Source organism: Carcharodon carcharias, chromosome 6 (genome assembly GCF_017639515.1).
Source record: "Carcharodon carcharias isolate sCarCar2 chromosome 6, sCarCar2.pri, whole genome shotgun sequence".
In the NCBI taxonomy this organism is placed as follows: domain Eukaryota; kingdom Metazoa; phylum Chordata; class Chondrichthyes; order Lamniformes; family Lamnidae; genus Carcharodon; species Carcharodon carcharias.
In genome coordinates this window covers 135708314-135722016 of record NC_054472.1, presented here as the reverse complement: position 1 = coordinate 135722016, position 13703 = coordinate 135708314, and the positions used below count along the sequence as shown (strand labels likewise).

At 42.7% G+C, this 13703-nt stretch overlaps 1 protein-coding gene across 1 annotated transcript in view; it reads left to right on the top strand.

Annotated features, from left to right (window-relative positions):
- The first annotated feature begins 9510 nt into the window (after positions 1-9510).
- triqk (triple QxxK/R motif containing) overlaps positions 9511-13703 on the top strand; it is a 101169-nt gene continuing 96976 nt past the window's right edge. Inside the window, exon 1 of the mRNA XM_041189008.1 lies at positions 9511-9525. The gene's annotated coding sequence lies outside the window, so the exon portion shown is untranslated. The remainder of the gene's footprint in view (positions 9526-13703) is intronic.

Here is a 13703-nt window from a genome sequence, read left to right as displayed (position 1 = left end):
TAATTTATCAACTAGGTTATCACAGTGGCTGTGAACAGATATTTTTAATTTATTCATGGGATGTGGGCTAGGCCAGCATTTATTTCCCATCCCTAAGTGCCCTTGTTCAGAAGGCATTTAAGAGTAAACTACATTGCTGTGGGTCAGGAGTCACATGTAGGCTAGACTAGGTAAGGACAGCAGATTTCATTATTGAACCAGATGAGTTTTTACAATAATCAACAATGGTTTCATCATTCGATATTTAAGTCCAAATTATTATCAAATCCAAATTCCACCATCAGCCATGGTGGGATTCAAACCCAGGTCCCGCAGAGCATTACCCTGTGTCTCTGGATTACTAGTCCAGTGACAATACCACTACACCATCACCTCAATGTGTGCTTATAATGTGTTCTCACATGATTTCTAATTAATTTCACTTGCTTCTATATTTTTTGTTAAATGACTTTAAACTTTTAATATACAAATAGTGATTTTTATAAGTTGTTTTCTCTCCAGTTTAGTGAAAAGCTACATTCATGTAGCATCTGTCTGTTGCACCAGGTGTCTGATCATGTTCAATTCTGACTTGTAGAAGTCCACTAGTCTTTCATGATACGCTGAACTAAATTTTAAGAATGCCTTCATAATAAGTAATGACGCCAATTCCAGATTATGCAACCATTAATGTGTGCTATCGCCTTTTCTTAAATTCCTTTGCTAGTGAATAAGGCAGTAAAGTGATACCCATTTCCAAAAAGGGAAAGAGCACCAATGAATTCCAGTGGATACTGCCATATGAAGTAATGTTGCCTGTTTCTAATTAAAATCAGAGCTGTTTTTAATTAAGGCCTGTGCTGCCCATGTATGTGTTTAAAGGCTTCTGGGTAAAAATGGCTCTGTTGACCTGTAACCACTTTCTCAATTCTAAAGTATAATGTGCTAATTATATATGAATTCTGTCTAATATCTATATTTTACCTAATTATTCCTGTATATCTGCAAAACACTGTGGTAGCTAAATGAGGGGCCAAAATTAGTTCTGATGAAAGGTCAGCTACATGAAACATTAATCTGTTGAAATGTTAACTCTGTTTCCCTCCATAGATGCTGCCTGATATGCTGAAAATTTGTAGCATTTTCTGTTTTTTATTTCCGATTTCGAGCATCTGCAGCACTTTGCTTTTCTACTGGACAAAAAATTAACTAATTTTATATCCATTGGTTCCTGTTATTCCCCAAGTTAAAGATAACCAGAATTAAAGTGTGAAAGACAGCAACAGTTAAGCATTTACCCTTTTGACTAACTAAGTGCACTGCATAAACTATTTTCCCTACCTTACTGGCATTTCTGGCTCAGGCTATTGCTGGCCTCTCTTTAAAATTTCAAGTCTCTGCCTCTTCACAGCAGTTCCTCTACCAACACCATAACTTCACTTGAAGTGTGGCAAGCTCCATTTCTGGTGGTAGGTCAACCAGTAGCGGCCAGTGAATGTATTACTCACTGGCTGAAAGGAAAGATAAAGAACCTTTATCCCTGGTCACCACAGCAGGGCCATGGAGATCAGCTGGAAGCAAAATACTGCAGATGCTGGAAATCTGAAATAAAAACAGAAAATGCTGGAAAAACTCAGCAGGTCTGACAGCATTTGTGGAGCGAGAAACAGAGTTAACATTTCAAGTCCATATGACTCTTCTATGGAGCTAAAGAAGTAGAAATATGATGGGTTTTATAAGGTTTTAGAAGAGGTGGAGCAGGTGAAGCAAAATAGAAGGTCAGGGATAGGTGCGTTTAAGGAGAGGTTGACAAATGGACATGGACACAAGACCAAGGGAGTGTTAATGGTAGTGGTAAGGACTGAAGGAGGTGGCAGAATGTGTTAATAACAGAACAAGGGGGAGCGCTCTATGAAAGGACAACACAGAAACAAGTGACAGACAGATGGCCCGGGGGAAGGGGAGGGGTGGATAGGGGGATGTTGGGGAAAAAGGATTTAAAAAAAAATAAATAGAAATAAATAAGAATAAAAGTTAAAGATACAAATTAAAAAATTATTAAAATTGGATTTAAAAAGGAGTAGAGATGGAGGAGAGAGTTCATGGTCTGAAGTTGTTGAACTCCATGTTAGGTCCAGAAGGTTGTAAAGTGCCTAATCAGAAGATAAGGTGCTGTTCCACCAGTTTGCGTTGGGCTTCACTGGAACATTGCAGCAGGTCAAGGACAGACATGTGGGGCATGAGAACAGGATGGTGTGTTGAAATGGTAAGTGACAGGAAAGTCTGGATCATGCTTGGAGACTGAGTGAATTTCTGCAATGCAATCACCCAGTCTGCATTTAGTCTCCCTAGTGTAGAGGAGACCACGTTGGGAGCAGTGAATATGGTAGACAAAATTGAAGGAGGTGCAAGTGAAGCAGTGCTTCACCTGAAAGGAGCGTTTGGGGTCTTGGATGGTGAGGGAGGAGGAGGTAAAGGGGCATGTGTTGCACCTTCTGCAATTGCATGAAAAGGTGCCGTGGGAAGGGGATGGGGAGTTGGACTTGAAGGAGGAGTTGACCAGGGTGTCATGGAGGGAATGCTCCCTACGGAATGATGACAAGGGGGTGGAGAGGGGAAGATGTGTTTGACGTTGGTGTCATGCTGGAGTTGGCGGAAATGCAGAGGGTGATCCTTTTGAATGTGCAGGCTGGTGAGGTGAAAAGTGAGGACAAGGAGGACCCTCCTGGGAGAGTGGGGTGAGGACAGAGGTGTGGGAGATGGGTTGGACACGGGTGAGGGCCCTGTCAACCAATATTGGGGAAATTGTTGGTTAAGGAAAAAGGAAGACATGGCAGAAGCCCTGTTTTAGAAAGTAGCATCATAGAACAGATGTGACAGAGGCAGAGGAACTGAGAGAATGGGATGGAGCCTTTACAGGAGGTAGGGTGTGAGGAGCTGTAGTCGAAGCAGGAGTCAGTGAGCTTCTAATGAATATTGGTAGACGATCTATCACTAGAAATGGAGACAGAGATGTTAAGGAAGGGAAGTGTCAGAGATGGACTGTGTGCAGGTGAGAAGGGGTGGAAATTGGAAGCAAAATCGATAAGTTTTTCCAGGTCTAAACGAGAGCATGAAGCGGCACCAAAACAGTCATCGATGTACCGAAGAAAGAGCTGTGGGAGAGGGCCTGAATAGGACTAGAGCACAGAATGTTCCACATACCCTACAAAAAGATAGAAATAACTGGGGCCCATGCGGGTACCCATAGACACACCTTCTATTTGAAGGATGTGAAACAATTTAAAGGAGGAATTGTTCAGTGAGAGAACAAGTTTAGCCAGACTGGAGGAGAGTGGTGGCGGAAGAAGCTGAGAGCTCTCAGACCACCCTGATAGGGGATGGAGGTGTAGAGGGATTGGACGTCCATAATGAAGAGGAGGCTGTTAGAGCCAGGAAACTGGAAATTGTTGATATGACCTAGGGCATCAGCGGAAACGTGAATGTAGGTGGGAAGAGACTAGAAAAGGGGAGAGAGAGTGGAGTCAAGAAAGGAAGAAATGAGTTCCGGGGGGCATGAACAGGCTGACATGACGGGTCTACCAGGACAACAATCCTGTTTGTGGATTTTGGGAAGGAGGTAGAAGCGGGCTGGGTGGGGCTAGGAGATTGAGGTTGGAAGCTGTGGAGGGAAGATCTTCAGAGGAGATGAGGTCAGTGACAGTACTGGAAACAATGGCTGGATGTTTGGTGATGGGGTCATGGTCCAGGGGATGGTAGGAAGAAGTGCCTGACAGTTGGCGCTCAGCCTCTGCAATATAGAGGTCAGTACGCCAGACAACAGCAGCACCGCCCTTGTTGACAGGTTTGATAACAAAGTCAGGGTTAGACCTGAGAGAACGGAGTGCAGCAAGTTCAGAAGGAGACAAGTTGGAGTGGGTGAGAAGAGAAGAGAAATTAAGATAGCCGATGTCATGCTGAAGTTCTCAATGAAAAGATCAAGATCAGGTAAGAGTCCAGAGGGATGGGTCCAGATCGAGGGAGAATATAGGAGGTGGGTGAAGGGATCTTTTGAACGGGGGGAGGACTCCTGCCCAAAGAAGTGAGTACGGAGACAAAGGCAATGGAAGAAGAGTTCAACATTGTGCCAAGCCCGAAATTCATTGAGGTGAGGGTGTAAGGGGATGAAACTGAGTCCTTTGCTGAGTACAGAACAATCAGCGTCAGAGAGGGAAAGGTCAGAGTGTATAGCGAATACATGGCAAGGGCTGGGATTAGAAGAAAGGATGGGGTCAGAGGGACGGGAAGGGGTGGAGACTTCTGGATGGGCATTGGTATCAATAAGTTGTTGGAACTGGTGTTCCTTAATACCTGGAAGGAAGAGAAAAAGTTTCTTGTTAAGGCATCAGTTGTGGCGAAGAATGAAATGAACAGGGGGCAAGGACAGCTTTGAGATAGGGTGAGTTGGTGCTGCTGGAGAGAGAGGTTGAGTGTGTACATATGGTGGCACATGGCACTGAATGTGGATCTCAGGATGCAGCGAGGACAGCAGTCCGAGGAATGCTGTATGTCTGGGAGATGCCTGTAACCCTGGGTGGATTCAAAACGTGAGGAATGGAACTTCAGTTGGAATCCACATGAGGTAAATCAGAACTGGACCCGTGGAGATCAGACACTGATTCCTGGAGACTCCTGGGCAATCCAGCTTGGTTGGCAACCCCAGCAGGTGCTGTTGTTTTGGAGAGGTACACAGCGCTTGTTTTCGCCCACAGCAAAGTGAAGTGCATTTGGGGGTATTGGTTTTGAGAACACAGTTGGCCAAGACAGGGGGAGAAACTAAGGAGTACTGTGCAGCCTTTAACATTCATCTGAACAGGTAGACAGGACCATGGCATTTTAAATTTTTTTGTCTGAAGGACAAACGCATTTCTAATAATACAGCATTGCACTGAAGGGCCAACCTAGAACATGTATTCTATCCTGGAAAGGCAGGTGGATTCACAATTTTGTGACTCAGAAATGAGGATTACATAAATGCACATGGGCCAGAATCTTACATTGATTGGGCAGGTGTGCACCTGACCCGAATGCACATTAAATTGCACGAAAATGATGTCGGGTGTGTGTCCTGACGTCATTGCGCACGCGAGCAATATTGGGGTCAGCGGGCGCACGCAGGAGTTGGAACTGTGCTCACCGACCATTAAAGGGTCAATTAAGGCTATTAAAAACCCTATTGTCTATGATTTTACGTTGCCTGTGCGATTTTGCACTCATTGTACAGGCAAAATGGGCAGGCAGCTTCCCGTTTTTAACAAAACCTCATCCAAGGATGGGATAAAATGTCCGGATTGAAATATAATAAAGAATGATATCTGGGGACTGAGGTTTATTGAGTTCTACTGTAAGGTGATTGAATGTGTTGCACAGACACAAGTTACTGCATTTTGTTCTACTCATTTAATTTGTACAGGTCTGCAGCTCCCTGAGGCAGCTCTGCAGCAGCTGTCTGCCTTCAGGGAACTCGCTAGGAGCACCACCCACACCCTTACTTTTGTCAGCACCCACCTTCTTCCTGCCCACGCACCCCCCCCCCCCCCCACCCCTCATGGCAGCGCTGAGGCGCTCTCAGCATGCATTTCATGCTGGCTGTTCATTAATTGGTCAGCCAGCGTGAAATTGCATTTGGGGGCTTATCGCAGGTGGAAGTGCATTTTGCGTCCGCTTCCGGACCTGCCAACTTGGCGCTCTTACCAAAAGTGAAATTCAGGCTATGGAATCCACTGCATGGAAACAGTGTATTCAGTCCAACTGATCTATGCTGATGTTTGCATTCCACATGAGCCTCCTTTCCCTTAATTACCTCTTTCTACCCTGTCTTTTATGCCTTTATTTGCTTCTCCCTCATTTATGCATCATCTCCCCTTAAATACATCAATAATATCAGCCTCATATACCCCACCAGGCAGTAGGTTCCACGTTTTCACCACTCTGTTGTAAACAAATTACTTCTAAATTACCTTTAGCCATCTCCTTATCCATGTTCTCCCAAAAGCCCAGGTTTTACAGTATTTCCAAAACTTGCAATTGTACATGATCTTTGACAACAAATATGCCCCAAGCCAAAATGACTGAGACAACATTCAATTTTGCTTTATGAACCAAAGAAAAAAAATCAGCAAAAATCTTGAGGATCTGAAATTGGCCCTCCTCCAATACAGTGTTTATACTCTAAACTTTCCCATACCAAACCTAAACCTTATGTGTGATCACTGCTCCCTAAATGTTTCCCTACTGTTGGTTCACCTAGTTCCCCAGAATCAGATGCTTAAATTCATCATTCCTTATTGGGCCAGAAATACACTGATCAAGAGAATTCTTCTGAACATACTTCAAAAAAACCTTGCCCTCTCTGCCATTTACACGATTACTATCCCAGTTTATATTAGGAACAATAAAGATCCCGTTATCACTATAGTTTTTGCACCTCTCTGTAAATGCCTTGCAAAGATTCTGCCCATTATGTCCCTCACCCCTTCAATTTTCCATTGCCCAATCCCATTCCTATCAGTTTCTCTAAAGGCATGTGATGAGAGGACTGAGACCCTTTGTTCTTGCAATTTCCACCTCCCTCTCCCACCCACACGATCTTCCTATCCTACTTTGAACCAGTTTTTGTTTGCTTTCAAAATGTAACCTTTTGTTAAGAAATGAAACCCAATCAGAATTAGAAAAGAGAATATCTTATTGTAATGTTTTTCCATCTCATTCTTCTTATTCACAGGTGTAAGTATTTAGCATTGATATTTTGTAATTGTCAACAAAGCACAGAAGAGATAATTAGCTAGTTTCAAAATTCAACTGCTTTTTTGAACATTGCACTTACTTTGCTTTAAAAGTGACACTTCCTCACTCTCAATCTGCTGTTTCCTTCTCTTCAACCCCAGTGTCTTTCTGCCTTTTCCTTGCAGTTTAAGATTTATGGAGCATGATGTAAAGGTTACAACAGGTACCCCATCAGTACACGGCCATTTTTTCCACGCACCTGTACGGCTTCTCTCTTTTTTAAAACAAGCTGTGAACTGTATCACAGCAGAACTTGAACATTAGTGCTCTTAGTTTTTTTCAAATAATTTTGATGTTTATTTTGAGTAGAAGCTAGACAGGAAAAAATATTCCTCAATTGAGTTAAATAAACAATACTAAGCCAACTGCACAGTACAGCTCTGGACAGTAATATCTAGTCCAAACCCAGGTTTGTGAGAGAGGCAGAGGCCTGCAAGTAAAAATTTGAATGAAAGTTTTATAAGACACAGAAGACAATTCAATAGATAAAAGTTAATTATACCGTGATTATTAATACTATTAACATCTTAACTGCGCTGGTTAAATTCTTGTTTTGTATATTACAAATTTCAGTTATTGAAGTATAAATGGTAGCTGAAATAAATTTTCAGAAAACACTTTGAAAGAATCATGGAAACCCAGGGGCTAGATGTACAATCAGAAGGTCAGATTTATGCTGTTCTTTTTCTATTATAAATGCGAAAGTAGAAATCGATAATTTAAAAAACAGACAGGAAATTGATGTGGCTGTAAGATTTTTATATATTTTCTATGTCCCAGTCACTTTTTGTGGATAAACATGAACACAATTAAAGCTGTCAGAAGTCATTAGCTCAACTTTTCTACTTCGAGTTCACAAGCAACCAGCCGTGTAGGAAGGTAATGTCTGATTCTGACAGCCGCCAATTCTGCCTTTGAGCTGGTTTGATTGGTACTGATCCTACCCTTCAATTGTCTTTGTTATGATAGCCTTTTCCTAATTGTGAGGGACTGGAAACTGGAGGAACGCAGGTTGTCCATATAGACCAAATCACTAAAAACTCATACACAAGTGGAGAGGCAACTCAAGTTGAGAGCATGTGAATGAGGGAGAGAAGGAGAGATTGTGTGTACTTAAAAGCAGCCTGAGTCCTAAATGCAGAAAAGTTTGATGTTGCATCAGAATAGGCCTGGCTGATGGGAGGTAAAGTACCAAAAGAGAGCCTGTATGCAACAAAGAACCACAGTGGAGTACAAAGAGAGAGATAGATAAAGGCCTGCAGTGAAATTAACGAGGCTAACTTGGAACAGCTTTTTCACAATGCTTTCAAGTTGGAAGATGTATGGACAAACGTGATGGCTCACAATGTTTTTCTATGACATAGATAGTCTGTGTTGCAAGTACAAAATATGATCAGTCCTGGCCTAAAATCAAAGTTTAAAGTACAGAGCAACTGAGCTCCGTATAACTTTTAAAGTGTCAAGGATGTATGATGTGCTCTGAAAGAAAATTGTGCTATAGTATGAGTGCTCAACCTGTTAAATTTAATGTTCAAATGGGTAATTAAGACAAGCTTGCAGATCACCTTTAATATTGTCTTTAGAATGGTATGCTTCTCAACCCAGAGAGATATGTAGGAATATTCATTGTTGCAATAACATTTAGAACGTGAGCATGCTCTTTATAGCACAACCTTTTCCCTCTGCTTTTTGAGACAATTGCAGCATTGTATACAAATGTATGCAAAACCATTAGGATGGATTGGGTGTATGAGAAATCCATATTCAGCCAGTTTGAGGCAAGCAACATTGAAGGTTGACCTCGCCATATCATTTTGAATGTCTAAATTCTTCATCAGATATATTTTTCAAGCAATTGTTCAACACTTAATTTGTTCAACAAAATATTCAGTGGCCTGTCTACTAATGTGGATTAGTTATGTTAATAATAATCGTTGGATCAGGATCATCAATAAACTGATAATGATATGCTCGACTTAAAACAAAAATGTAACTAGGTGCAGCCTACCATGTGATCCATGATGATTACAAACAATAGTCTTATCGTACTTTGGTGCAATGCTTCTATCTGTTCCAGGATGTGCCTCCCAGCAATATAACTTGTGGAATTCTTTTACATAGTTAACAGATTCAGCCAAATTTTAATCAACACAACAAATGACTAAATGAGCTATGACTATTAGAATAGAAACAAGTCTCTTGAAGCTGGTGCTTGAACAGCAGGAAACTGCATTGTTTGACATAGGTCATTTTACAATCTTAGTTCTTTGGATCAGGGCACTGCTCACAAGGACATTTATTGATCAACCCAAGTTTCCCTTGAGAAGTGGGTGGTCTTATCCTAGAACTGCTGCAGCCTATGTGGTGAAGGTTCTCATGGTACACCCACAGTGCTGTTAACTAGGGAGTTTTTAGATTTTAACCTAGCAACAATGAAGGAACAAAGAAGTATATGTTCAAGTCGGGTTGGTGTTACTGTGCTCATGGATTGTATTATCAGAGGCATAGTCTGGCGCAAGTCTGAACACTTATAACTCTCTTGGAATAGTTTGTGCCAGTTCTGATCAGCTGCTGCTACTCCAGTGGATGGAACATGGCTGTAAATAGTAATTCTTCTAATAGCCTTGCGAGACTGGGAGTCACATAATTGTGAGAATTCTTACTTGGTAGCAGGTAGGAATCGTGTGTAGCACTGAGAGGCACAGTGCCGTTGTGAACCAGGTAGGAAAGAATTAATTTAGAGGATGAAAGTGCTGGCGTGAACTGTGGAAAGGTAGAAGACTGCCACAAGAACCATGGGGGCCAGTGCTAATAAATGGGAGGGGAAGAGGATTGCTGGTGTGAACTGAGGGGCAGGAGGTGTGTCATTGTGAACTGGAGACTGGAATGAAGAGTGAGTGTCCTTGTGGCTTAGCGACAGCCTTGTATGTTCTTTTAGAACTGAGTGCCAATACATATTCACAATAGTTCAAAATATGACTCTGAAGGAAATGATGGGAAAAATCCCACAATGTTTGTCACAACCTACAAGAGTTAAAATTTGGTATACCTGCAACTTAATTTATGACAAGCTCATGTCCCATTGCACTCTTTCAGAGTAACTACATGTCGTAGCTACATATTCAGAGATTTCCTGAGCTGTCAGTTTTTTCTAAGGTTGTGCTGGCTTTTAAAAAATTGTTGCTGAGCCTTTGATAGTTTTCTGGATTGACATGTATGCGTTCTGTTCCTGGCTGTTGCTACTAACTGGCACTGCTGCTTTCTCATTGGTTTTCACTTTGTGTTGCAAGTGAAAATTCCTGGTTTCACAATAAACTGATCCAGGAAGAAAACAGCAACATTCGCTGAAAACTCTAACCTGGACTAGTCAGATGCATGCCAACCCAGATAAATAGAAAACACTGACAAGCACCGAGGGGCAAATCATGGACCTGTGAAGGGATTGGGAAAACTGAATATTTAGTTCATAGGGAAGTAATAGTTTATTTGGTATGCTGATTATGGATAAATCCACATTTCACTTACTTTGATCCAGTATTATCAGTTGTGAAGTAGCGAAGTATTTAAGCAGAATTCCCCAGTTTCAGGCCACAGTTTCCCAAGGGAGCATTTCCCCACCTTTTTGGATATTTATACATAATGCAGGCAAGGGTGAGGAGAATAGCATTTGGAAAGAAGTGTATGTAATTCTTTATGTAGCTCTACAACGTGGTAGGATTTGCATATGTAGCCACATTTCTCATGCAGTGATTTGACCATTTGTTTGCATGGTACATTTGAATGGTACTCTTTGTACCATTCGAGAGACATGCTGAAAGGCAATCTCAGCTGCTTTCTGGAATTGGTGGAGGGAGTACGAAGAAAAATTCAGTGGTTGGATTCACCCGAGATCACTTTTGTACACTTTACTCACTCATTTTTTAATGTAGTTTAAAATCTTTGTTTTGGTGCAAGTGAGTTCTCACCTGGTAATATCCTTGAATGTGGCAGGCAACTTGAAGAATATTTATTTGCTCTGAATAACCAGGACAATTATGACTGGTATCAGCAATATAATATTACCTGCCACCTTTCAGTCATTCATTGTCCGGATCTGCTGCTACATGTTAAGTTCAGGAACAGCATAGACATTGAGGCCTTGGACAGTTCTCAGTTTGTTCTTTGATGACTGATAAGGAGAGATATAAAAATAAATTAACATGTTGAAGGTCATCACTAAAATCACAGACTAATCTGTGGAACTACTTTACGCTCAGCTTGAGCTCTGATTTTGTAGGGCTTTCTGTTACGCTTTTCAAATTACAAGGATTAGAGCATTATCGGCATTCACAGGATTAGCAACTGCGCAGTGGCGTTGTAAGGCATTTAATATTGGATAAAATGGGATAGGTAATGTCAATGAAAATTCAGTGTCAATCTTGGTTCACTGGTAGAATTCTCAACTCTGGCCCGGATTTTTGCTCCCGAGATGGGTAGCACGAGTCAGGAAATTTCCTGACTTTAATGCACCTGCCTACAGGGAAAAAATGCCCCTTCAGACCCGACTTTCATTCCAGGGAAATGGGTGTGGGATAGACTCAGGGCCACCGTCCCTGGATTCAGATCAGAAATGGCCACAAAGCCTGCTGTGTGCCGAAGGTAGCTGTTTAAAAGACTCACCTTGCTTCTCTGGGACTTTGTCCCAGTTGTTTTGTTAAACATTAGGCCCTCTAGCATACACCCCATCACCCCTCACCCACTCCCCTTGCCCCAGCCATGCCAACTCATATATCACCCCCCACCCCACAACCCCCCACCTACCCTGGCACCAGACTCCCAGAGCAGTTGCTCTACTCTGAACTCAGTAATGGTAGAGGACCCCCAGGAGGGCAGTGGAAATGCTTTAGGAATGTCCTCAAAGCATTCCTGAAGTGGTCAAACATACCTGTTGGCTCATAGGAGACCTTGGCTTGTGACCGACCAAATGGGAAAGCTCATTCGTGACAGCACTGAACACATTAGAAGACTTTGTCAGGAGCTTGCGAAGTCGGGGTGTCGGAGGGAAAGCACAATTACTTGAGGAAGGATGTAGTTGCATTGGAGGTGGTTCAGAGGAGGTTCACTAGATTGATTCCAGAGATGCGGGGCTTGTCTTATGAGGAGAGATGGAGCAGTTTAGGCCTATACTCGCTAGAGTTTAGGAGGATAAGAGGAGATCTAATTGAGGTATATAAGATCCTAAAGGGGATAAACAAAGTAAACGCGGAGGGGATGTTTCCTCTTGTGGGGCATTCTAGAACGACAGGCCATAGTTTTCGGCTAAGAGGTGGTAGATTTAAATCAGAGATGAGGAGGAATTGCTTTTCTCAAAGGGTCGTGAATCTGTGGAATTCACTACCTCAGAGTGCAGTGGATGCTGGGAAGCTGCATAAATTTAAGGAGGAGATTTTTAATTAGTAATGGGTTGAAAGGTTATGGGAGAAGGCGGGAAATTGGAGTTGAGGCCGAAATGAGATCAGCCATGATCGTATTGAATGGTGGGGCAGGCTCGAGGGGCTGAATTGCCTACTCCTGTTCCTAGTTCTTATGTTAAACAACCCACTACCCAACCCTTCAAGCCTCACCTGCTCCACATGTGACAGAGTCTGCAAATGGCGCCTTGGACTTATCAGCCATCTTAACCCATTGAACTGGAGAAGAAACAAGTCATCCTTGATCCTGAAGGACTGCCTAAAAGAAGAGTCACTAGCTAATGGTTTAGCAAATATTAAATCATTAGTTTAGTGAATGATGCTCATCAGAGCATCAGGTATCCCCTTTTCTGCAGCAGATCAAGTTTGTTGTGACAGCATTGTGGAAGTTGTATTTTTTTCTCTCTACTGCTGGCGTATCATGCTCTACAAAACATAATCAACGTTTCAGAAAAGGTGTTGGACAAGCTTGCTCCCTTGTTAATGTTATTCGTATTATAACTGCTGAAACAATTTTCATTAGCAAGCATTATTTGTAGAAGTACATTGAGTCAACCCCATAGGAACAGACCATCCAACCCAACTGGTCTGGGCTCGTGTTTGTGCTTCACAAAAGCTTCCTCCCACCCCTCTTCCTTTAACCCTAACAGTATATCCTGCTATTCTTTTCTTCCTCATGTTGGGGTTGCCAACTCTGGCTGGACAGATTCCGGGAGACGTCACTGGAAGTGACGTCACGGAAAGCTGGTGGTGAGACGTGAGAGGTGAAACTAGAGAAAAGACCTGTGAAGCTGAGTGAGAGGGACTGAACCTGCCTCCACTAAATTTGACTACTGGGTCTGAACAATTCCTTCCCCTGACAGTTGTTCACAGGGGGATGGAAATCTGCAGCACACAACAGTTTGTCCAGTCACCACCAATTCAGTCTGACACTAAAAACATCAATAACACTAACTAATCACTATACCAGCATCAAACCAGTCTCAGCTGAGCCTAACCTAATCAGCGCCCTTTCCTCCAGCTCTGCAGCCATGTGGGCTTTGCCTGAACTGTTTGGAGCAATGATCATGTGGTCTGATCATGTAAGCCGTTTGGATATTTCTGTCAAGTGGCCTCCGCTGATGCCGAGCCAGGTTTTTCCATCGGTGGGGGTGTATGTTCTTAACACAGGGAAGGTCAGGTGGTACCTAGAGACAGGCTGTGTTTGACTGGTGACCAGTCCCTGATGTAGGGAATGTCAGGTGGTACCCCAACCCAGGCCGTGGTTGGTTGGTGAATGGTCCTGGCCAGGAGCTGAAATGCTCCTAAAATGCTTTATTTTGCCCCTGGGAGATTGGGGCTCATTCCGGGGGACTCCTGGCCATCCTGGGAGGGTTGACAATGCTATCTCATGCTTATGTAGCTCTGCATTAAGTGCATCAATGCTATTCGCCCGTAGCACTCTTAGTC